The sequence below is a fragment of the Phascolarctos cinereus genome, unplaced genomic scaffold (genome assembly GCF_003287225.1).
Source record: "Phascolarctos cinereus isolate Bilbo 61053 unplaced genomic scaffold, phaCin_HiC Scaffold_7;HRSCAF=346, whole genome shotgun sequence".
Taxonomy (NCBI): Eukaryota; Metazoa; Chordata; class Mammalia; order Diprotodontia; family Phascolarctidae; genus Phascolarctos; species Phascolarctos cinereus.
In genome coordinates this window covers 73,207,912-73,230,660 of record NW_027556180.1, presented here as the reverse complement: position 1 = coordinate 73,230,660, position 22,749 = coordinate 73,207,912, and the positions used below count along the sequence as shown (strand labels likewise).

At 37.7% G+C, this 22,749-nt stretch overlaps 1 long non-coding RNA gene across 1 annotated transcript in view; it reads left to right on the top strand.

Annotated features, from left to right (window-relative positions):
* LOC144454788 (uncharacterized) overlaps nt 1-16,529 on the top strand; it is a 49,082-nt gene extending 32,553 nt beyond the window's left edge. Inside the window, exon 2 of the long non-coding RNA XR_013483332.1 lies at nt 15,248-16,529. This is a non-coding gene — a long non-coding RNA (uncharacterized LOC144454788). The remainder of the gene's footprint in view (nt 1-15,247) is intronic.
* The last annotated feature ends 6,220 nt before the right edge of the window (nt 16,530-22,749 follow it).

The window sequence follows — 22,749 nt, the reverse complement described above, 5'->3', positions numbered from 1 at the left end:
TAACTGTGTGACACTGAACTTCTGTTTGCCTTGATCCACTGGGGAAGGAAATGGAAATGGGAAACCACTCCAGTGTCTTTGCCAAGAAAAACCCTACACAAGGTCATGAAGAGTGGGACAAGGCTGAACAACAAATGGGTTTGAATAGAAGGTAGTTGAGGTCCCTTCCAACTTTCTGAGAGGCTCTGGCTGAATCCAATTAAGCACATTTAGTACTTCAACACCTTCTGATTTGGCATCTTGGACCTTGATTTAAAGAGCCCTCCAAGCACTGACTTTAAAAAATTAGAAATAGCATTTCTTTTGTTATGATTTGCATTATTAATAGGGATAATGTAATTTTAAATAGTTATTTTGTGTATGAAAGCTCCCCCAGCACACATCTGTTCAGTTCTGAGAAGTTATACCAGAAGCTTAGTGTATACACATGGGAACAAAGTACATGGCAGTTTGGAAATAGCAATTGTAAGCTTGTGTAGGAACAAGGAAAGATAGCCTGAACAATAATAGCTGTTTGGGGACTATTTGAATAATCAGGAGGTTGTATCCATCTGCTCTGGGGCTGTTTTAACCCCAAGATAAAATATGTGAACTCAGAAGGACTCAAGTCTTAGTTATAGCCTGATAGATTTATTTGGTACATTTTAGCACTTCAGCAAAGTAATAATCACACGTTAAATGAAGATTTGAGTATTTCACATACTTCTTGATAGGCCTGATGTCAATTATTAGATTGTAATTCTAACAGGTAAGAATCAGATTCATGGAAAATGCAACTTTTTGGCATAAGTAGAAAATATCCCATTTAAAGTGGGATCCCAGCTGACCTTAGCATTACAATTTTTTTCAAATGCCCATTTAGATGCCTCAAAAAAATTGAGCTATAATTTCATCATTATAGGGAACTCCCAGGGAGGAATTTCCTCTACTAATGAAGATTGGCACTTTCTCTGCAACTTCTAGAATTGCTTGGGAACTGAGAGGGGATGTGACTTGTCCAGGGTCACAGAAGCTAGAAGGAGGCCTTGAACTCCAGTCTTCCTGACTCTGACAGAAGAGGTCCACCAAATACACCACAGTGCCTTTCAGATGCTTTCTTAGATGAAAGATCTATGATTTCATCCCAGTTTGCACTTCTTCCTTAGACGACAGGTGGCTAACCTTCTGGTAAGGCCCTTCTCTGAACATAGCTTGCACATTGCACATACGACATTGCCAGGTTATGCCTGAAGATTTCCAGTTTGGCGAGGACCTGCCTGAGCCGGCGCTCTGCCTTAGAGAACCCAGGGTCAGAATGAGGCATTATAGAACTTTAGTGTTCTAATTTAGCGATATCTGGTGTATTGGGAAACCAGAAAGCAGCATTTAAGATTACTTCTCCCAAAGACTTGTGAGTGTTTTACTTCTTATTAAGTTTCTGAGGTTAGTAGCTTCATTTTATAGATGAAAACAAAACAAAACAAAACAAATCTGAGCTACGGAGAGCTTAATTAGTTGAAGGAGCTTGGAGACTAACTATAAACTCCTCTGCTTGGCATTTAAAGCTGATTACAAGCTGGCTCCTTCTTCCTTCCTCATCTTTGCTCTTTGGAATTCCTAATTTCCTTCAGGACCCAGCTCAAACCGGCCTTTAACAAGAAGTCTCTCCTTATTTCACCCCTGCCCCCACCATGCTAGTGGTCGCCCACTAAAATGGCCTCTCATTTATTTTGTATGTACTCTAAATATACTTATACATGCACATGTTGTTTCCTCCATCAAGCTCCTCTATGGCAGACACTATTTCCCTTTCGTCATTGTATCTCCAGTACTTAGCACAGCACCTGGTACATAGCAAGTGCTTAATAAATGCTAAATTTGTAATAGCCCTCCATGTCTAAAATTTTATGATTCTAAAATTTTTAGGTCCTATAAATGCACAGAAAATATTTTAAAGTCCTCATTTTTTCTATTCTTTCTGTCACGAAGGACCTTTCTTTGATATAGCAGTACTTCAGTGATTCTGCTGTCTGATGTATTCCCTTCATTGGTATAGATCAATTGATCAATTGATTGATTTTTGATTTAACCAGAAGAAAAAAATGGTTGTGATGGTAAGGAGACATGATAGGTGTCTTGTCTCTTATGTAGACTGGGACAAATCACTTAACCTTTCCGTGCTCTAGGCAGCTCTCTGAAATGATAAGTTGTCGCCCTGAATTCACAGAAGGAATTGCTTCATCTGGGAGTTTCTATGCCAACCAAATCACAGAACCAGTCCCTGTGCTATGATAGCTTTCCTCAAGTGTGTGAAGAACTTGTTCTGCCTGGCTACCAGGAGAGGGACTAGAACAAAGGGTGGGTGAGTAGGAGGCACAAAGAAGCAAATTTTGACTTGTCAGAAAGTTCCAAACAATTGGAATTGTCCAAAAGTGAAATGGGCTATCTTGGTACACAGAGGGTTTCCCATTGACAGGAGGTGAGGTTGTGGATAATAACTTGTCTGCTATGTTGTAGAGGAGATTCTGATTCAAATACAGGTTGGACTTGATGGTCCTTTAGGTCATTTCCAACTCTGAGATTCTGTGATTTCCTAGGGAACAATCTGGAACAAGAAGAAACAACTCTGATTTATGCACTTCTTGATCACTGTATTAATAATTACTAGGAGACTTGGCTTCTAGCCCTAGGTTGTTTTTTTTTAACCACTAATTAATTATGTGGCCAACTCATTTAATAACATCTGTCTCTAAAAATTCTATGATTCTAAAATTTTAAATCTTATAAATGGTCATTCTTCCTAATAGCATATTTTCTCAATATGTCAATACTTCAATGAATATGCCAACTCATTAATTTTTAAAAGTTTTATTCATTTTGAATTTAAATACAAAAAGACAAAAAAGGAACATTTCCTCATACATAGCCAACTCATTAATTTGCATATTCTCTTCATCAGTGCATATCACCACCCAGCCAAGCCTTCTTATCTTGTATGATCTTTCTCTATGTTCTCCCATGGATCCTTCACAGTAGATCCTCCCAACATGTGTTGTGTATATAACAAAATACATAAAATAGCATCATTTTCTATTTGACATAAATTATATACAAAGAATGGAAGAGAAATGAGTGACCTCTTTCAAAACTCCAAAAATATTTTATTATAAAATCGGGGCATCTTTGGCTAACCCACTGGTAAGGGAGTCTTAAGATATTATTAATTTGAGAATTTTTTTCTGGTATTGATCTCAGTATGCTTTGTTAATAATACCTCAGTTATCAAAAACTTGGGTATTCAGCAAACTCACCTACTTGGATGGAATAAGTTGAGAAACAGGAATTAAACTACAACAAAAAAATCTCTGAGTAGTCACAATGTCCCACATTCCACACACTGAAATTTATATCCTTTAGTCATAAAGATAGAAAAGCCCATCAAGACCTTTTTTAAAAAAAATTTTTAGGCAATTGGGGTTAAGTGACTCGCCCAGGGTCACACATCTAGGAAGTGTCAAGTGTTTGGTCTGAGGCCGTATTTGAGCTCAGGTCCTCCTGACTTCAGGGCCAATGCTCTATCCACTGAGCCACCTACCTGCCCCACCATCAAAACCTTTCTCTATACCTATTTACTCTTATTATACATACAACTCTAGTAGGTTTAGCTATTTAGTTCCTAGGTCAGCAGCAAATTAAAACTAGTCAGGAATATTTAAAGCCAGGCTCACTTGATAACAGTGTGATCTGACGGCAAGAGCGGAGGGGAAAAAAACATAAAAGGCAGATAGAAGAACTCAAAAAGAATAGCAATTTAGAGCCCTTTATTATAATGATTCAGACATCAATGAACCCTGAGCACAACATGCATCTGAACATGTAACATGATGATCACAGTTCATAACGATGACTCTTGAGTCATTAAGAAAAGGTGAAATTATATTTTGTATTCTCAGTTTAGGAAAACATGGAGGCATATAATATATTTTAGCAAATTTTCCAGCAAGATGCTTAAAATAAAGTTTTTAGTACTTAAAGGATGCTCAGCTATACAGAAAAATAGACTGTGCAGAATGACTTAGTCCTCAAAGGTTCTTGATAGTTCTGTCCTTAAAATTCTGAACTATTCTGAAAATTGATTTCAGTTAGGCTTTCCATCCTTCTTAATTTTGTATTAGACTTTTTAGCTCATGAATATTTATCAATGCATATGTATTTTTCATTTAACTGCATGACAAAATCAACATCTTTGTACTTACACATTGATTATGATTAATCTTTTACTTTTAGTCCCTTCATTGATTTCATATTTACCTTACAATTTTCCTTTCAAAAATCACTATTTCAAATGCTTCTGTAGAATCTCTCATATGAATCCATGAGGAAAGGCTTCATCTAAAAGTAGTAAAAAAAAATTACACCTGTGATTTAACCTATTTTTGGTGTGGAAATGAATTCAACTGATATATCTTTTTCAACTAAAAAAAAATGTCATTACTTGTAAATAAGATCTAGGTCAAAGGTTTTAAAAAAGGAGTCCACAAACCCCAAGGGACTCATGGATAGATTTCAGTGAGCATGTGAACTTCAATGACAAAAAAAAAAAGCATTTTAATTTTCACTAACTTTTGTTAATCCTGTGTATCTAATTTTATGCATTTAAAAGCATTATTCTGAGAAAGGGTCCACTGATTTCACCAGACTCACAAAAGGGATCCATCTCTCTCGCTCTCTGTGTCTCTGTCTCTGTCTCTCTCTCTCTCACACACACACACACACACACACACATACACACCAAGTACATTAAGAATCCTTGATCTAGATTAATTATATCTTGTTCACTGGCTTAAGTCATCCCATGCATGTCCTAAGAAATATTGCCAATGTCTGGCTAAATTTGGAAAGACTCTCTGCAGGTCTGCAGGTTAGGTAACTGCTCTGTGGTGAAAATTCCTTTCTTTTAGACTTGCCTGTTTCTTCAAGGTGCCCCAGTATTCTTCTAGACACTTAGGTTCACAACCTTAGAGTCATCATTGATTCCTCACTCTCCCTTGTCCCACATATGCAATTGGTTGCTATGTCTTGTCAATTCTAACTCTGCAACATCTCTTGCATCATTTCCCTTCTATCTATTCTCACAGCAGTCACTCTCGTTCAGGTAGTCATCACTTCTTCCTGTTTTGTCTTCAATATGGGAAAAGCCTCCTAATTGGTCTTCTTGCTTTAAGAATCCGTTCTCCCTCATCCATTCTCCACAAAGCTGCCAAAATGATTTTCCCAGATCACAGGTCTGACCCCTCCTTTATTCAAATTCCAGTGGCTCCCCATGATCTCTAGGGCTAATTATCAACTTTTCAGGCTGGCAGAGCCCTTCAGAACCTGGCTCCAACCTACATTCGCAGCCTTAATACTCATGATTCTCTTTCATGCACATTATGAGTCAGCCAGACTGAGCTTGTTTCAGGGTTTCTTCATGGTTGTTCCCAATGATCTCAGCCTCTTAGAATCCCTAGTTCAAACCTCAGCTCAATCATCACCTATTATATTGGTCTTTCCTCATCTTCCCAGCTACTGGTGCCTCTCTTCCACTCCATGCCAAATTACCTAGTACTTATTTTTTGAGTATACTTAATTATATATACTTAACTTATATATGTACATACATATATATATATATATACATACATATATACGCACATATGTATATATTATATATATATATATATATATATATATATACATATATGTCCATGCTGTCTCCCCTGATAGAAAGTAAGTTCCATGAGGGCAGGGCATGTTTAATTTTTTTCTGTGTCTCCATTTCCTAGAACAGAGCCTTGTCAAAAACTGCAATGGCCTTCTAAACTCTTCATTTTACAGATGAAAAAAATCTTCCTGGAAAGATTATATTACTCGGCCAAAGTCACACAGTGGGTCCTTTAATTCCAAGATCTGTAGTCTTTCCACTGTACCATGTAGCCTATAGTAGGGGCTTTACTGGATGCTTGTTGATGGATTGATTGGACCAGAGTCACAAAAGAAGGGTGGGCATGGGTGGATTGTAATCTGAAATCTTGAAGAGGAAGTTCATATTAATGAGATAAAAATTCCATTGGAGTATTTCAGTGTTTCGATTGAGGTCATATTAGGAGATCAGATTAAAGCTGCTTCTTTAGAGTAGTTTTGTTTGCTGAGCTATCATAACTTTTATGTTGGACATAACTAGGGAGTTTACATAACATTTTTTACAAGTTAGAATTCAATGTCAAATGCTTTTATTGGTTTCACTAGCACCAACGGAATAAACAATTGAATGAAAATTAAAGATGAAGAAAAATATCAAACCACCAAAATAAAGATGGCAGCAGAGATGATTCAGGAAGTAAGGAAGCTCTGCTTTGGAGCAAAGGGGCCATTTCACAACACAAAACTGAATGGTGTGTCCAAAGGAAAAATTGTGTCCGCTTGAAATGGAGTGGATGTGGTCCTGACATGTTGCCGATTTATTTTGTGCTGGTCCTTTTCGATTAATGATGATTTGAGTAGTTGATTTATTATTTATACTCTATAAAAATTATTAAATGTGTTCTCCAACCTAAGTAATAGCAGTGGTCTGTGTTCACATGAGAACAACAGAGCAGTGAGTATTTTAGCAGATCTACTGACAAATTTTTTTTAAGGAAAAAAAAAAAATATTTTTGCCCTTGAAAAGTTCAACCCGTGCAGTTGTTTAGTTTGTTTAAGCAGACTTTCCTCATTCACCCAAAAGTGAATAAAGCAAAAATAAAGCATCCTTATTTTTTAAAATTCAAGTGAATTAAAATTAATTTTGCTTTGGAAATTTTGGAAAAAGTTTCTATACCCCCGAGGTAATTGTGGATACCTGTGGGGTATCACAAAATAAGGCCTTGAAGTCAGTGAACTAGTCATAGCCACTTAAGTAGAAAAATTAGGACTTTTAAATACTTTGTAAGCAATAAAGTCAATAATAAAACAATCTTGCTTTGTTAAATTGTTCTAACCTTTTCACGTTGGAAACTGTTTATATGTCCAAAAATTTTAATTCTTTTTTTTTTTTCTGATGGGAACATGGCTATGATTTGAAGGTGAAAATTGTTTAATAAATAAAATTCAATTTACTGAAATTCAGTTTACAGTTAGCTTTATAGCTAGATGCATTGATTCCATAAAGCAAGGGATACCTAACAATAACTTGCTGGTTCAAATCTCAAAGTCTCAGCACTTCTTTAAAAAAAATTATTTTTTTATATTCATTTAATTTCTGAATATGTCTTTCTTCCTTCCCATATCCAATGAGCCATTCCTTAAGATAAAAGATTAAAAAAAACCCTCTCAAAACAAAATGGAAACAAAAACAATTCAACAATAGTAATCAGTACAGCAACGGAGTCTAACAGTACATGCTAGCCACAATATTCCACACCCATAGCCCTCCACCTCCATAAAGAAGGAAAACAAGTCCATTTGCTGTAACTTTTTTTCAGGCCAAGCTTTTGGTTTTTATAAATACACAACTCACATATTCCTTTTCTTGGACCATCTGTTCCAATGGGCCCTGTTCATCAAGAAGATAAGTAAAATAAAGTATCGACTTCCCCTTCCATTCTCTTTCTACAAAAGGTATTTTTAGGAGAGGTTTCTAGGGTGGATATGATCAGATTTCATCCCTCAACTGGTAACTAGCTTTTGTTAGTCAATCAATTAATCAATTAACAAGCGTGTATTAAATATTTAAGAGGTGCCAGGGCTCTGGAAATACAAAGACAATCATGAAGCAGTTACTACACTTAAGAAGCTTACTTTCTATCAGGGGAGACAATATATTCATATATATAACATAAACACAATTGGGGCGGGGAGAGCACTCAGGTGGGGCTGGGGGAATCAGGAAAGCCTAGCGTGGGCGTTTGGCACTATATTTTGCAAGTTCCACTCTAAGTGTCAAAGGGCGGCAAATAAAACCATAGGTACTAGTCTAAGGGTGGGGAACCTGTAGCTTCCAGGTCACGTGGCCTTCTAGGTCCTTGGGTGTGGCCTTTCCACGGAGTCCAAGGTTTACAGAACAAATCCTTTTATTAAGGGGATTTGTTCTGTTAAGTTGGGATTCAGTCAAAGGGTCACACTTGAGGACCCAGGTTTCCCACCCCAGGCCTAGGCCTCCCTTAAGAGTTACCAAGAGTCAACAGTAAATAGTCTCCCCCTCTCTGCAGCCATCATTCCCACGTCTCTGCTACTTTGGATGAGATACCACTCCTTGGAGCTATTAAGCAAATGGAGTTTTCCTGGCAGCTCACACGCCTCTGTCTAGTCTCCTACCCAGTCAGGAAATAGAAAGACATTGATAATCTCAGCATCGATAACAATCTGATGGCCTGGGTTTCAACCATTACTTAAAATGAGCAAAATAAATTTCTATTGTTTACAGGGATTATTTTAACTGAGGGAGTCCCTCATTGGATTATGGATGAAAGAGCTTCAACGAGTTTGTAATGTCACCATGAATCTTTTAATCGGCAAAGAAAGGGTCAACAGCCTATGAGTTACCTTGGCTTGTCCTGTCCCAATGACTATTTCTTTAGGTGTGATGATAGACATGTTTCTTTAGGTGCCAGGATAGGCTGCTGTTGCAATGCGGTCCTTTCTGAAGACCTCTCTCAGTGCTGCTCTTTTCTCTCACCTATGTTCCCAGGACACTAAATAATAACCACTTTGGGGATGGAGGTAATGTCACTGTTATTTCTATCTGCCAGCAAAGCCATCTGACTCCTGCAGTGATGGCAATTAAAGTGACATTTACTGGTAGGGTTTTCAGCTGGGAGCATCTTTGGTAACAAAGAGAGGAGAGACTAGGCAGGATTACCCAGGGGTACTTAGCCTAGATTTACAAGACATGAGGGGAGTTGCAGAGATGTCCTATAACTGCTGGGCAGCCCAGAAGGGATTGAATGGGTGGGTGTGAGTGGACTGAATGTCTTATCATCAGCTCAAAATATTCTAACTGGGCTTCCTCTCTCTGCTCAGCATCTTTTATGGCAAGGCAAGTCCTAATTACACTTGCATATACACTGGTAAATGGAGGTACTTTATATAAGGACTTCAGGGTTTAATTCATTTTGGGGGGGGTGTCTAAAGCATGTATATGATGCAATCTAGTGTAGTGGATGGAGGGCTGGCTGTCAAGTCTGGGAGATCTGGGCTGAAGTCTTGCCTCTGGAATATGCTATCTGTTTGTCCACAGGCAAGTCACTTAACCTCATGACATTTCAGGTACAACAAATTCCAAAGACAATAAGTTACAGTTGAGTAGGAGTTATCACTGCAGGAGTTCTGGATTCCAAAGGTATCACTTGTCTAGAAACTCACATTCTTCTCAGCTCCCCACATCCCAAGAATTGAATAAATTAGCATTTAAATATTTCAGTTTTAAATTGCAACCACAACTATTATATCTAATCCTAGAATCTTAGAGATAATCTAGCTCAGAGATTCTTAGCTTTTTACTTGTCTTGTAGCCCTTTGGCAGCGTAGAGAAGCCAGATCCCTTTTCAGAATAACATTTTAAAATATGTAGATAGAATTCCAAAAGGAATGAGATTGAAATAGTTATCAATGCGTAAAAAAAAAAAAAGTCACAGACCCCAGGTTAAGAATCCCTGAATTCTAACTTGAATCCTGAGAGCCAGAAAGGATAAATAGCTTGCTAGATGTCACACAGTCAGTGGCAGAGCTACGAGAAAGACAAAACAGTAAGTGAAAGGAGGTATTTTTTTTGAGGAAGAAAAATATAGGGACAAAATAAGACTCTGTAAGATAGTGAAATCAGTCTCCAATACATTGGCTTATAGGTCTATTATATGCAGAAGTATCTTTTCCACAGATTTTATATGTGTGTGTGTATGTGTGTGTATGTGTATATATATATATATATATATATATATATGTATATATGTGTATATATATAATATTATGTATATGTATATATACATAATGTAATATATATTATATACATATATACTTTTGTTCCTCCCTCTCTACAATTTCTCATGCATGTCTACTCTAAAAGAAGCAAAGTCATGTACTAGAAGTACTATTGAACTGCAGGTTAGGAAACCTGGCTTTAAGTCTGTGTGGGACAGCAACTCTAAATCAATTAAACTCAAAGACTTCTCAAGGTGGAAGCAAAGGTTACTTTTTATTACAATCTTGCGAGAAGTGGCGTCTGCTCCCCCGTACACTTCCAGGAGGAGAAAGGCAAGGCACAGAAAGCAAAATGAGATTATATATCCTAATGCAAACAAACCTCCACGCACCAGTATCCCTTACTCCCATTGGCTGGGAGGCGGGCTTACATTCTAGGCTGGAAAATTCAAAGACAAAGAACGAGGAAACAGGATATAGCCAATCCAAACATACATGTCCTTATTTAGTAAACCTAATGCTGATGTAGCAGTGGTGTGGTGATCAGGAAGGGGTTTAGGGCCGAATTCCCATGAGTTAGGTAATTCCTAGGAAACCGAAATCCACTGCAATCTCCCCTCCCCAACCCCCTTCCCCCTCATCCCAGAGACCAGAGAAGGTGGGAAGCTTCTCAGGGGCAAACAGTTCAGGTTGGGGGCAGGGCTTATTCTTTCTGTTATGTGCTTAAAAACAGGGTCTGAGCAGGGTAGGATTTTGAAAGCAATAATCAAGAACTGTTAACAAGAACTATTGACCTTTGAGGAGGCTTCACTTCTGAGAGTTCATCTCTTACAGGTCTAAGCTCTGCCACTGACTATATGTACATCCTTGGGTGACTCACTTAGAACTCCTCTGGACTTGAGTTTCCTCACATATGCGATGAGGAGAATGGACTAATTTCTCAAAACCTTTCCAGCTTGAATATCCTACCATCTTGTTGCTCCACCTGTGGGCTTTCAGGAAGGAATTCCATTATTCCTTGGGCTAGGAAGTGTAGGGTTTGAGTGGAGAGGAAAAGAATCACCCACAGAGAGAAACCACCAAAATGAAAAGCCTGCTTGGCATTGCACAGAGCTGCCATAAGCAGAGGTGAAATACTTGATTATCCTTGTTGCAGATGTCTTAAGGAAACTTGCATACTTGATTTCAACTGATTATAATTATTCTGTGATTCTTTATTGCTTAGCATTCCCCTTTCTGGGTGGGAATAAAACTGTGTATTCCATGCCTGATTCTAATTTATATTCTGGGTACCTTTAAAAAAAATCTTCCTTCTCTGTTGTGGAGGACCGCTTAGACCGAAGCCCAAAATAGAGTTTTTCCTCAGAAATCTGAGGTAGGGATGGATAATTGGTAGAGACAGGCAACTGCAGAGCAAGGAACCTAGGGTGAACATACCTCAGGGGAAGTCAGAGGCTGTTGAAGGCCACCAGCCACTGTGTCCTCAGCCTGGATAGCCATTGTGCTAAACTTCTAATTCACTCCATCTTTAAACGCATTTTCCCCTTATTTCTCATTTAGATTATAAAATCTTATATGGATGTAGAGCCCGAGAGGGAGAAAAGGGCTCATCTAGTCATTTTCCCATGAGGAAAAAGAGGAGTGGGGTACTTAAGTGACTTGCTAAAGTCTTACTGGGAATAAATGGCTGAGCTAGGATTTAAACCCCGATTATCTACCTCTGAATCAAGCACTTTTTTTCTACCACATCGTTATTGCTGAGTCGTTTTCAGTTGTGTCCAGCTTTTCATAACCCCATTGGGGGTTCTATTGGCTAAGATACTAGAGTGGTTTGCCACTTCTTTCTCGAGCTCATTTTGCTGATGAGGAACTGAGGCAAACAGGGTAAAGTGACTTACCCAAGGTCACACAGTTAGTAATTGTCTGAGACCAGATTTGAATTCAGGAAGATGAGTCTTCCTGACTCCAGGCCCAACACTCTATCCACTGCACTATATAGCTTCCCCTTCAACTAGCCTTTCATAAGGCTTGAAGTCATTTTGAAGGTTTGAAGTATCATCTGTGTTTTGACATTGACATATCAGTAGAACTGTAACTAGTGGAGGGCAATGAAGACTTTGCTCATGAAGACTTTGCTCATGAGTGCTTTACTTTAGAGAACACTGATACACAACTGAATTTAGCACCCAGATAGCATGAGCAATTACTTACAATAAGAAACTACCCCAGCCACACCCTAGATATACTCCTGTCTGGCCCATCTCAGTGGCTTCCCTAGCAGGAGTCTCACAAAAGCATCCTCTCTGCCTTCCCCTCACCATGGGATGTTGGTCTGGGGTCTTTCCTCCTGTAGGGCCTTATTCTCTGAGATCGTAGGTCTCACTTTGCTCCATCCTCTCCTTCCCGGGAAGTTGTTTTTAGAAAGTAGAGTTGAGGACACCTTTCACGCTGAGGAGCTACGTCAGGCAGTGGATAAAACAATTGTCCTGGAATCAGGAAGACCTGAGTTCAGAGACTTATTAGCTGTGTGACCCTGGGCAAATCACTTAACCTCAGTTTCCTTAACTGTAAGATGGAAATAGTGACAGCATCTTCTGAGGATCAAATGAGTTAATATTTGTAAAGCACTTAGCACATAGAGGTGCTAAATAAATGATTATTCCCTTCCTCTCCTTCATGCTGTTTGCCCCAGATAAATTTTTGCTAGTTATGACTCTATATTAAACGTTTTTTTTTCTAAAGAGCTCGAGGCATCACATAAAGAACTTTAAACACAGATATTTAAAAATGTTGCCTTTATACTAACGAAAAACTAAGAGATCCCACTGCCAGGCATGTACCCCAAGGAGGTCAAAGACATAAAGAAAAGGTCCCAGAGATGCCATAGCAGCATTTTTTGTGGTAGCAAAAAATCGAAATCAAGTGCTTATTGAATGGAGAATGATTAAATAAATTGTGGCATATGAATGTAATGAAATGTGAATATGGAAAAAAAAAACCTCTCAGCTCCAAAGAACTCAGAGAAACATGGGAAGGTATATGAAATGGATAATGCAGAGGAAAGAAGCAGATCAAGAAGACAACACGACTGTAACCATGCAAATGCAAAGGGCGATAAATGAATTAAAACACTATATAATTATCATGATCAAGATTTGTCCCGGAGAAAATGTACCTCCTTTCCCTCTCCATTGAGTTGGGGTTCTATGGGTATGGAATATTGCAAGCACTGTCAGAAATGGTGGCTATGCATCCTGATATTTCCCTCACTTCTCTTCTTCATCTATGCTACAAGTAATAGCTTGTTGGAGAGCAGAGGGATCTGTTCTAAAACAATAAAATTAATGAGAAAAATAAAAGAAAAAAGAAAATTACAAACAGAAAAGAAAACAATAGAAGAAGAAAAGAGTACAGGGAAGCAAAAACAGAAGGATAAGAGTAGAGGTCAGGTACAAATAGTAGGTAGTTGGAAAAAATAAAGACCCAGGCAACAAGACATTAACCAACTGAAAAAAAGCAATTTAGGACAACCATGTTTTGTTATTATTTACTTGCTACTTTAAAAATCAATGGAAAGGAATCAATAGAGTTTCTATTATTCAATGTGGTGCAAAATCATATGACTTAGTTAATCAATAAGTGGTTGGAAAGCCATACTCAGGAAAATGTCTATGGACTAGTACTATTATGAGAAAATGAATGTTAATACTCATGTAAACAACATTAAATATTTCCAATAATGCTTTAGGTAATGAAATAACTCATTATCAACACATTGAATAAATTTATCTAATTATGTCATTGCAACATTTCTTAAGGGCCTACTATGTGCAAGTCACTTTGCTAGATGCTAGAGATGAAACAGGACACAGTCCTTCCTACCAAGAACTTGCAATCTAATGGGGACAAGGAATAATAATAATGATAATGGATGATGATGATAGGAACATTTATATATTGCTTTAAGGTTTGCAGAGTGCTTTTACATAGTATTTCATCTCATCTCTTACAACAACTCCATGTGGTAGGTACTATTATTATCCTCATTTTACAGATGAGGAAACTGAGACACAGAAAGGTTGAGTGACTTGGCCAAGGTCCCACAACTATTAAGTATTTCGGGAAAAATTTGAATATAGACCTTTCAGACTTCAAACCTGACACTCTGTCTTCTCTCTATACCACTAAGAAAAAAACAAGTTCAAATATTATCTTCCGTGTTATTTTAAGTTGGGCTCCATGCCTTTGAAAATCATAAAATCATATAATAACAGAGTTAAAGATATCAAAGGCCAACTAGTCCAAACTATGCCTGAATAGGAGTCCCCTCTGCCTCTTCAATATGAAAAATCAAAACGCGATCAAGAATGGGAACAAGTTCAAGGCCATGAACTTTAGTTATTCTAGGGTATCTAAGACAAGTTGAGGGAACCCCTTAACAGATATAAATTTTTTATGTTAAATATTGGATCATGTTCTCAGGTATCATTGCATTTCTATTGGAAATGGTGTCCTCATAATCTCAGTGCAGTTTTAAGTCTGAATAACTTAAACTATAATACAGGGTGTCCCCAAAGTCTTAGTGTTGTTTTCAGCCATTAAAGCTGCTTAATGCATATTTTGCGACTTTTGCGATGCCTTGTTTATGCAAGTGTATCTTAAAAGGACAGTAGCATTCTTTTCCCCACAGGTATTTTATTATTGAAACAGGGAGAAAATGAACTCTGGTATCGCTTAAAAGATTTCCTATTCCCTTGTATACAAACACAACATACTTAAGTCTTACTCTTTGTCCACTCTTCCCTTTTTCTTTTTTTTTAACTCTTCCCCTTCCTTTTTTTTAAAACCTTTCCACTGTCATCAGATATCTCCTCTCTAAATGTAAACTCACAAGCCTTAGTTGAATAAAATTTATACATATCTTGTTAACCATGCTTCCATGCTTTTAAAGAGTCAAATCTATTGTGGTTTATGGACAACATGCTACCATGTAAAACTTATGCAGAAGAAAAAAATATAATTATTCCACTGAATTGAGAGAGAATGAACACATAAGTAAATGTGCTAGAACACCAAGGCATCATAGGATCATAGGCTGAGAGCTAGAAGGGACCTTGAGGCCATTTTTCCCAGTCCCTCTTTTTACAAATGATGAAACATAGGTCCAGTGTTGTTTAATGATTTGCTAAATAAAGGTCACACAGTTATCTGGGATTTGAATCCAAATCCGCTGACTCCAAATCTAGCACTCTTTCTAGGACTCCAAATGTCTCAAAGAAAAGCTTACAGTAACTTGATTTGTTTACATCAATGACGTGTGATTTCCTTGCAGGTCACAGCCCAGGTAAAATACAGTGTTAGAAGGATGCTGGAGAAGCTAAGAATGTAAGCAACTTTCATATACGATCACTCATCCAGTAAGTGTCAAAGGAAGGATGTGAATTGGTGGCTTCCTGCCTCCAAGTTCTGGATCCCATCTACTATGCCATTTGATTCTTCAGGACATTTAACTTAAAAGAAGAGAAGACTGGGAGACAAATAGCATATTTTCTCATCATGAGGAATACAAAATCCCTTTATGTAAGATGAACTATTCTCCATATTAATACTGCTCTTCTCCTTGAGAATAAGTAGAAATTTATGTCAAGTAACATTGCCCATAGACTGAAGAACATTTGATATGTTTTAGGTACATTCTTATCAATGGTCCTAATATCCTATAAATTTGTGTTTCTGAATTCCCAATATTCTCATTTTCTTGGGAAGAAGATGACCTGGGGTATTTGCTCTGCAGAAGTCAGTAAAATGGAAAGTAGAAAAATCCTAGAAGCAGAGAAGGTACATTATTAGGATCCAATTAAAATGACAGAAAGGAGAAATGATGACAGCTGTAGGATAGTTTCCCCTTTCCCTAGTAAAATAAACGTTGGCTAGAGGGATCCAAAGAGTCACCAAATTTTAGAGTGAGAAAAGATCTATAAAAAAACCTAGACCAACCCTTTCATTTTACATATAGTATCTGGGAACACCCTAGCCCCTTCCCAAATTACAGGGTATGGAACCCCAGAGGACACCTATCTTATAGTAACAATTCTCTTTTGAATTCACGTATGCTAAAACCATAGCTCATGAGTCACTACAAATGTGTTTACCGTGAATAGACAGAGGATACATTTCTAAACAAAGGTATATAATAACATGGTATGGTGAGAAAAATAGAAACCCAATCTTCCCCACCCCTTAAACCAGGAATATACTCTCTAACAAATATAAGCACTTTTTATGGCAAAAATTACATACATGTAGGGAACATGTGTGAATGGAACACATTGGATAAGGTATCTGCCACTTGTGAGGCTGGGACACACACATGCACGGAAGGGCAATTCAAGCCTTTAACACTAAGGATGCTGATGTCTTCTAGGAATGCCATTGGCAGCGGCCACCAGGCCTTCTTTCTGCCAGTCTTGGACAGACGATGTTTCCCTGCACATGATATCTCTTCCTGATGCCTTGCCTCTCTTTTGGATCCATATCTACCAGACACTGCTCGTCTTTGCACTTAGAACAGTATCCAACACATAGGAGGTATTTAATAAATGTTTATTGATTGACTCACTGAGTAGATGGCCTCTGCGGTCCCATTTAGCTCTAGACCTGTGATCTACTTGGCTGAGCACATTCTTGGTTTTTCATATGCTTATATGGCTGGTAAAGCCTGATAAGGCTTTAAGTTCACTCTTACATCCCAATGAAGAAAGTCTAATCTGATAGTGACTTAATTTACCATGTTTCCTTCTCCTTGGTAACATCACAATTTTGTATTCCTGGTATGTCTTGGGAACTGTGTAGACATGTTTAAGAAAAAGCACCAGAGAAGGAGTTTGGGAAACACTAAGTTTAGGGGAATTTTAGAGCAGGAAATTTATCTACTAGGGGCAATGATTGTATTTATTTAATAAGCTAATTAGACTTTAAATCACTTATAAAGTATAAAATTCATAAGCATATCAGATATAACTTTCTTAGTGCTTCTAATAGTGATAACACAGAAGAAATAGAAATTTAATTGGGCATTTAGCTTTGCTTCATTATCCTAAACTAATTATGACCTTATTTTGGCAAAGACACCATTTCCTGAGGATGGAAAGGGAAGGTGAAAATTGGTCATTTTTAAATAAGGTGAGGGTGAGTATTATAAACACTCTCAACTGAGGCCTGGGTTATACAGTTTGTAATTTTTTCTTTGTTTAATATATATAGGCAATAGCTATATATATATATATATATATAATATATATATATATGTATGTATTTGTTTAATATATATAGGCAAAAGCTATAACTAGACAATATGTGGCAATATGGCTTTATCCCAGGGCACACAACTTAAAGAGCACTGGCAGGACTTTCAGTGCTTCAGCTGCAAAGAAACTGCAGTTAGCAAGAGTAATTTGTTGAAATGGGAAGCTACCAAATAAATGGTGGTCTAGAGTGAGCTCATGTCTTGTTTCCCAACTGCTTGCAGAGCTACCCCCTTTCTACATTGCATGCTCTCCAACACCACTACCTTTGGTGCACGCTGTCCTCTGTAATCAACGTGTCCCAGTGATATATAATATCTATGTGACCTTGTGCAATTTTATCTCACTGAGCCTCAGTTTCCCCATCTGTCAAATGAGGCCAACCTCTCTCCAACCTCCCTCAAATGATCTCTGAGGTCCCTTTTAGCTTCATATGTGCGATCCTTTTATTCATGAGAACACACAGAAGTTAATTTAAATTTAAAAACTAGTGATTTTTTAAAAAGTTAACTCAGAATATGGTGCAAGGGGAAAACCTCCTGACCACCTTTCTGGCAATGTTTCCTTTTCCTGCCCCATCCTGATTGGAAGATGGTCTCCTCATTCCCTCCCACCTGGAGTCTATCCATTGTGCCACCTGGCTGCCTAGGTGGGAAGAAATGGGGAGACCATCTTCCAGGAACAGTTGAGTTCAAATTTGGACTCACACTTCTTAGTTGTGTAATCTTGGTCAAGTCACTTAACCTTAGTTTCCTCATCTGAAAAATGAGGATAATAGCATCTACCTCCCATTGTTGTTTCAAGGATCAAGGGAACATATTGTAAAGCTCTTGGCATATGGTAGATGCTTAATAAATGTTTCCTTCCTTCCTTCCTTCCTTCCTTCCTCCTTCCTTCCTTCCTTCCTTCCTTCCTTCCTTCCTTCCTTCCTTCCTTCCTTCCTTCCTTCCTTCCTTCCTCAGTTCCACAATAGGGAAGAAAACTCCTTCATCCCTATCGCTTGTGAACCTTAGTCCAAATTTCCCCCTTCTCAAAGTTTGTGTGTTCTGCATCTCCAGCGCATTCTCCTTGAAACGGCAATGTGGACATAGTCACTCCTGGGAATCACCAAGTATAATCCTTCCAGCAAGGTGAAGGACCACTGGGGTCTTGCCTTCTGCCCATCCACTGAATCTTAAGGGCAACCAGGTCTTTCCATCTGTTCTGTGGCTGAACTCTCCAATTGTCTTCCTCAATTAAAATGTGAGCCCCTAGAAAGCAGTGACCGTCTTGCCTTTTTATTTGCAGCCTTCATGGTTGGACCACAGTGGTGATTGTTGTCCTTCATTCTCAAAAAAGACCAAAATGACATCATGAGGCTAGAGTCAAGTTTCAGTGTGTCTGACTGTGGCTGATCAGACCAATAGGAGCTCAGAATGTTCCACCACAGGGGGTGGATCCTCTAAATTTGTGCATTTTGAATTTCTTTTGAGCTATTTCAATTTTTCTTTGCTCATAGAGCACAGCACCTTCTCTGATGTGGGCATACCATGGTGAGTGGTCCTATGCCAGTGTCTCCCATGTCTCCCAATTAAGAGAGACCTTGAGAGTGTCCTTGTGTTGCTTCTTCTGACCACCATGTGAACACTTGCCCTGTGTGTGACTTCTCCATAAATTAGTCTTTTTGGCAAGTATATATTTCACATTGGAACAACATGGCCAGCCCAACGGAGTTGTGCTCTCTGAAGCAGAGTTTGAATGCTTGGCAGTTTAATTTGAGAAAGGACCTCAGTGTCTGGTATCTTAACCTTTCGGATCTTCAGAATCCTCCCAAGACAATTCAAATGGAAGCAATTCAGTTTCCTATAATGAAAATATTGTCCAGGTTTCACAGGCATGAACACAGTAATCTGGTCAGCACAACAGCTCTGGAGACCTTCAGTTTGGTAGTCAGTCTAATACCTCTTCTCTCCCACACAGTAAACACTTAATAAGTGCTTTTTTCATTCAGATTGTATTATGGTCTTTTGACTAAATAAAACAAAAATATACTTCATTTTCAAAGTAGGAGTATTGTTGTGAACTTAATATTACAAACCAATGTTTCCCTTGCCTTCTTATATCCTGAGCTTCAGCTTATTGACCTCACCAAACAACTAAAAAATATTTTAGATTTTATATATCAAAGTAAGCTTCATATCCCCAACTACACCTACATTCTTTTCCCAACTGAGTAAGTGCTCAACAGATCTTGTTCAACTGCTTGATTAATTGAATTCCTAGTAAGAAAAAGACAAAATACCAACTTGGACTATTATTTTTAAATGAAATAACTAGTTTCCCTGCATTCTTTTTATTCTTAGAAATTACACCTTTTTCACATGGTAAGACTACTGAAATTCAACTCAATTTGACAAGCATTTATTGATCACCTACCAAGTGCCTGGCATTATGCTGGGCACTAAAGATAAAAAGACTAAAATGAAACTCTCTGTGTGCTCAAGGATTTTACATTCTTCTGGGAGACTTTATCAGTGAAATTAAATAGCAAAAATTGGGGCAAGCAGCCTGTTCATTTGCAAATTAATTCATTCATCTAGTAATGTATCTTAAAGTAACGCATATATCATACACTTAAAATGTATTAATTCCCCAATGTGTGCAAAGTTCTGGATTCAATATTCTATGTGGGATGGGTATGACGTTGAATTATCATTAAATAGCAAAGTGCAAGATTATAAATCACCATACCTAAGTACAGAGAGGATACCTTTGTAGCTCCTGGGCAGGTCTGGTCTAATTTTTTTTTTTTGTAAATACACAGTTCTTTGAAAATGGCTTATGACATATGCATACCATATATCCATACTTTATGAACATGTGGATTTTTTATAACTTATAATTATTATTTTTTTTATTTTTTAGGCAATTGGGGTTAAGTGACTTGCCCAGGGTCACACAGCTAGTATAACTTAAAATTATTATTATTTATAAAGAGGCATGACACAGGCCACTAAGAAGGTGTTTAACATACCATGTGTCAAACAGATTACCTCCCCTAAATGGCTACCCCATTATTCAAGGCAACAAATAACAGAAGTTTCTTGATATTTTACATGCTTAGGAATCCCTTCATAATAATACATCTCAAAGGTCCAAGAAAACAATATGGATTCCCTATAAAACCTGTCAATATTTCTACTGCCTTTAGTAACTAAAGCTGGTTATTTTGATACATATGTTTATAAATATAATAATTGCCATTTATATACTATATTAAAGTTTCCAAAAACTTTCACATGCCTAGGATCATAGGTCTGGAGGTGGCAGGTACCACAGGGGTCATCTGGTTCAGCCTCTTCAGTTCATATATGGGGAAGCTGAGGCCCAAAGAGGTTGTGTCAGAGGCAAGATTTGAACTCAGGCTTTCCTGACTCCAAATGCAGACTTAGCTCTATTATGCATACAATGTTCCACATGAACATTGATGGTTTGATCCACATTCCTAAACCATGTTACTTTGGGCAAGTCATTTATCCTCCTAGGCTGTGGTTTGTTCATATGTGAAATTGTTGGACTAGATTAACTCAGCTATACTATCTCATGATTCTCTGGACACTTGAAATTTCAAGCAAGTAGTAGCTGGTTGCTGATTTACTATATCCTTCCATCAGGAGATGTATTTCCTTTTTTGGAATTACAGATGGCAACAGCGAATCCTCTGCTGGATTCCTCTCTACTTTGCATTAAAAAAAAAAAACTTTATTAATATAAAAATGGTTCATTTAAACTGGTTGGTAATATCTGCTACCCTTTGAGCCTGTTACTTAATTTTCATCATCTTCATTGGTTTTCCATGTAGTTTTACCAAGCTCTTTTAAGATTATGCTCAAAGGAAGCTAGCAAGTTCTCTCTTCCTTCATACAAATTCAAAAGATGACTCTTCTCTTTTGATTCAAGAAAGTGAAAAATATTTTAAAACAAGTAGGGAATCCTCACTGGGGACTCATTTTAACTCAAAAGAAGCACTACTGCGATCTTATACAATCATTTCCCCCCCTTTCTTCCAATAATGCTTTTATAATGTATTTCAGTCAAAATAAAAAATAGCATGGGAACAACAATATACGATGAACAAAAAATTCTCTCCCTTCAAAAACATGCTAATGAAATTTTTTTCAATTGTTCATTTAAAAAATAATTTACCATACAGTCTATCAGAAGGCATACAAAAGAAAATAAGCTAAGATCTCTAAGGTGATATGGCAAAACAGTGGCTTCCCAAAAAGCTAGGCTGGATAGGTTTCATGTTTCTGCTTCAGTAGAACCTGCAGAAATGACAACTAAGCTATGAAGTAACTACCTGGGTAGCTTTTCCTCTTAAAAGTTACCAAAAGGGACGTAACCCAACAGACATTACTGAACCTTTGGGAAACGGGCTGCTGGTGTTCTTGAGGACTGGGGAGGAGAATGAATGATTTATCTAGTTACTTGGTATTGTTTTGTTTTCTAGATAGCTGAGTTTAAATGCCAGCTTTATAAGTGTTATTTTAACCATTGCAATGTAACTCTTTCTAAAATGGACTATACTTGATTTTGTGTCACTCTATTGTTATAAGGGAGGATTCTACGGTGCTGGGGGGTAGCAGGAAAGTGGGAGGCATTTTTGGGAAATAACCATGGTTTAAGAATCAAAAAGCACCAAAGACAACACTTTTTAAAAACAAAGTGTATTGCATACTTCCTTTCTTTAACAGAGTATGTGTACATAAACACACATATGTTAATTGATACCCAAGAGAAGCTGGGAGATACTAAGCGATTGTCTAGCTGCCTAGCTGCCCTTGATGAGTTCGTGTCAACATATCTGCTTTTTGGTGGTCATTCAAATTCAGGGCCATCTTCTGAATATGCTGGAGCTCAAAGCTGGATCATAATCAGCAGTATGGTATAGTGGAAAATGTACTGGCTTTAGAGTTAGAAGACTGGGGTTCAAATCCTACCTGTGTAACCTAGGAAGTCACCTAACCTCTCTTGGATTTAGTTTACTCAAGTAAAATGAGAGGTTGGAGCAAACGGTCTTGGAGGTCCTTTCTATCTCTTACTCTATGAATCTATCATCAATGTTGGGGGCAGAAATGGTGACTAGAAATTGAACCTATGTGGTATCTAAATGGAAATTTGACTACAGGGTTATCATGGGACCTGGGCTCTAGTATTCATAAGGGGTTGCATTTCTCTACCCCATGACACTATGTTCACGTTAGCAACAATAATTGTAAATGAAGAAAATACAGATATTAGTCATCAGTCTGTCCCTTTGCAGGTTTTGTTTTGTTTTGACAACTATCTTTATGCCTTCGCTGGAATTTTTTCTTTGAATCTTTAGATTCAATTCTTGAGATTTTCCCATTTTTCCTGGACTCCTATAAAATTTTATTTCATAAGACTTTGCTTTTCTTTTTACTTATCTCTTTAAAATATGTTCTTCTGGGGCAGCTAGGTGGCACAGTGGATAGAGCACTGGCCCTGAAGTCAGGAGGACCTGAGT